The following is a 4,216-nucleotide window of genomic DNA, read 5'->3' on the forward strand; positions in this document are numbered from 1 at the left end:
CTATCAAAACACCAAGGTCCAGCAACCAAAATTTATTATTTTGACTAAACTAATTAAAATACGCAATCAGAACTCACTAACCCATCCTAGCTCCTTCTAACCCAGCTCCCCCTTTTCCCTCATAAATCAGCACTTGCAAAGCTGCTGCTGTTTCTGCCCTATTCAGATTCAGCCTCCTTGTCTCTTGGCTTCACTTAATAAAGGGGGGCAGGGAGGAGCACCCAGTTTTCTTTAAGGGGATGGCCACTGGGAGTTTGACCATGCTCCAGTGAGTATAGGGGCAGCCCTAACTGGACTTGGTATCTTTTTTTTTTCTTTTGATTTGAGGGAGGCCATAATGGTGGAATGGACCTGAGAGGATTGGAAAGTGAATGGGGTCAGGGCGCATTATGTGAAATTTCCAAATAATCAATAAAAACATTAAGTTAAAGCAACAACAGAAATGAATTTCTTTGCGTTTGGTTTGTGCTTAGAAATTTGCGTCTGTGTTTGTGTTTGGGTGTGCCTAGCCTGGGGTCCAGAGAGGAGCACTGTGAGGTGCGCTGGTCCAGCCGGGTCCGGCTGCCATGAAAGCGGCCCCGACAGTCTTTCTGCAGGAGAGGCGGATAGGAATCGCTCGGCAGGCAGTCAAGCAGCCGTTTTCCACAAGGCTGCAGTGCCCACTGTGTCTCACATCCCCTTCCAGATCTGAGGTTTCATTGTGAAATGAGCAGCTAGGAGTGAAGGCTTGGAAGGTTCTCTTGGGATGCAGGTTTCGGGCTAGTTAGCTAGGTGAAGTTGGTCAGCAAACTGCTACCCTGCTGGGAACGTGGAAGAGCTTCCTGAATTCCTGGCAGGCGTGAATATGGCAGCTTCCGGAAAGGAACTATGTGCTGCGGTAAGTTGGTCCAACTGCTTTCTGAAGTACTTTTGGTTATTAAGCTTCTAGGCTCTATTACTTGTGTGTGGATTATAAAATATTGATTGGTTGGGGCCTAAGAGTTATGAATACTATTTATTTCTTTTTGAGTCAGACACTCAGTATAAAATACAATCTAGCCTGGCCGTGAACTTGTGACCCTTCTCCCCCAGACTCCTGAGTCAACTTTACAGGCACATTTGGCTCCAGATAGTCTATTTGTGTTTTTATTTTTTTATTTTTATTTTATGTGCGTTAGTGTTTTGCTTGTGTGTATATGTCTGTGTGAGGATGACAGATCTCACTGGACCTGGAGTTGCAGATGGTTGTGAGCTATGATGTGGGTGCTGGGAATTGAACTCAGGACCTCTGGAATAGCAGCCAGTGCTCTTAACCACTGAGCTGTCTCTCAGCCCCCAAATAGTCCATTTCTAAGTGCTCTTTTCAGGACTGTTCAAATACAAGAAGTATGTATTGAGCCCCTGCAGAGTTTGTCTTGTCCTGTTACTAGGACAGGTAGCGAGGGTCCTTAGAGTCCACTCTCGTGGATAGACATAGATGAAGGAATGCAACTCAGAGTGGCAAGTAGGCTGCAAGAGGAACATTCTATGGTAGCGCTAACTTCCTGGGAACTCTGGGAGGAGCAGCACATAACAGATGGAACAAAGAAGGATTAGCGCAAGGCTGGTGGCGATCACTGTTGTGCAGAGGAGACAGGAGAAATATTAGTGTCATGAAGGTCTTTGCTTATTGTAGCACATGTCAAAGACACATCCTGCCACGCAGAGAGACAGAAATCTGTGTGGATTAGAGATTAAACTGCATTGGGCTATGGAGCCGGGGAAATGACTCACTGGATAAAGTGCTGTGCTTGCTGTACAAGAATGAGAACCTGTGTTAAAATACATAGAACCCACACGAAGCAGGCTGTGGGAGTGTGCGCCTGTAAGCCCAGCACTCCTATGGTGAGACAGGAGGCAGAAACAGAATTCCCGGAAGTTGGTTGACCGGTTGGCCTGGCAAATGCAGCTTGTACAAAAAAGAGACTCTGTCTCAAACAAGGTGGAAGGTGAAGCTAGACAGGTGAGGTTGTCTTCTGACCTCCACAGATGCAGTGTGGTACGGGCATACTTATATTCATCTACAGGAACTGGATACGTGCCAGTGAACAGAGTGTTTCTGTTATTCTCTGTTCCAGAGCTCCATGGAAGAAGGTAGGGACCTCAGGATAGAGGGGTTAACGGGAGGGAGTTCTTATTCATAATTCAAGTTACCTTTCTAAAGTTTAGAAGACAGCTGGTGAAGAAAGGTGTGGAAAAGGGGTTCAAACAATGTCCACTTTTAACTACGTTAAATCAAAACCTGCGCCGTATGAGCAGTCAGCTTCCAGGGAGCACTCTTTTATCATGTGACCATTTTGCACTTTGGAAATGAAGAAATGCCTGTGCGTAATGTCTTTGTCTTGACAGCAAACAAAATCACCACCATTCCCTTGACACAGCTGACACACAAGCCAAAAGAAAAAAAGGCTTCCAAGAAAAACTTAGAGGAATCTGAAACTTGATCCTGACTAGGTCAACATTTACTTTTTGATTTCTTTGTGGCCATAATTAATACCTCTGTAAAACTGATACATTTATGTGGAAAGTTTTAATTTTCAGTGCTTATAAAAACAATTCTTAAGCATTATATAATGGTACATGAAGGTGGATTGTGTCTAGGCATTATTTCTCCGTAGAGAGGAAATGTGGAGAAAAATATTGCTTCAAGGTTTTGAGGTAGGGATGTGCTCTGAACATTCGAGAAACAGGAATTCTCTATGTGAATTTAACAAGTACTGGGAGACAAGACTGAAAAGGTTAATCTCCCATTTATTGCCTAGTTAAGTGCTTTAAAAATATTTCACGGCAGTGTCTGGGGCTCCGGCATCTCCACACAGGCCCATGAAGGTAGACCGTGACTGGCTTGACACTGCAGGTGCCATCTTTGCTTAGCTCCTGACTCTCGGGGAGCTGTTATCTTCTTGGAGCACAGTGTAGCAGGCTCTGGGGAAACAGAAGTGTCTAATGAGGAGAATACCGTAGTTACCTGACACAGAAACCAGCACACTGCTCAGCATGGACAGGACATCCCTGCTTCCCAGGGTCAATGAAGCTGGGTCCTCTGACTGTTGTAAAGATTTTAAGCATACTGCTGGGCATATTGTATACTCTATCCAAGTCCTCCCTTACACATGATCACCGATACTCAGAAAAGTGAATGAACGTGCCTCTTTGATAAGAAGCAGAACGTAAATGTAAGCATAGGTCTATACAAATTTGAAATAGGTTCTTAACATGAAGAAATTAGGAGGTAGGGTTGAGCATGGGGGCTCTAGGGCTCTAAGACCTGTTGCAAACTTGGAAACGTTTGGCAGACACAAAGCACTGGAAAGGGAAGTCAAGCATTTGTCAAACCTTCTGTTTATGGGCTCGTGTAGGTAAGAGCAGGCCTCAGGAGGGTAGCTGTCATCCAGTTGAGAAATGAAGGAGTTCCAAGTTTATGACTTTTAGTAGAGCTAACAGAGGTCTTGCTTTGTCCCCGAAGTTGTTCACATATTACAAAACCACCCTCCAGGGCCCTGGCAAATGAGGTGCTATCCTCTCGGAGCAGAGTGGGTGGAGGTCAAAGGACGAATCTACTAGACTGTCCTCCTGCCTTCGCGCTAGCAGCCTTGTTCCCTGGCCATCTTTCTGCCCTCTGGGATGATGACTGCACATGCTGTGACATTTTCTTCCCTTCCTGGACTGCACATGCTGTGACATTTTCTTCCCTTCCCGGACTGCACATGCTGTGACATTTTCTTCCCTTCCCGGACTGCACATGCTGTGACATTTTCTTCCCTTCCCGGACTGCACATGCTGTGACATTTTCTTCCCTTCCCGGACTGCACATCTTTTAGCTAATTCAAGTAGACACAAGTTCACATTTCTTCCTTTGCCAGCTATGCCCAGAGACCCTTTTCTGTTTTAGGCTGGGTGTGATGCACATGCCTGTAATCCTAGCACTCAGGAAGCAGAGGCAGGAGGCTGATCACAGCTTCTAAGTCTCCAAGATAGCCCAGGCTACATAGTTTACGTGTCTGTGTAGGTAAGGTCAACCCTCAGGTGAGTTGCGGCCATCCAGCTGACAGATGACAGACAGCTCTCAGGGTCTTAGTTTATGGTTTTCAGTGCACACAATAAAGGCCTTTCTGCGGCTCTAAAGCTGTTCACATGTTATAAAATGACCCTCCAAGATCCTAAACAGTATTTCCTCAAAACAATAAACAAATGAAAA

The sequence above is a fragment of the Microtus pennsylvanicus genome, chromosome 5, assembly GCF_037038515.1.
Source record: "Microtus pennsylvanicus isolate mMicPen1 chromosome 5, mMicPen1.hap1, whole genome shotgun sequence".
Lineage (NCBI taxonomy): Eukaryota > Metazoa > Chordata > Mammalia > Rodentia > Cricetidae > Microtus > Microtus pennsylvanicus.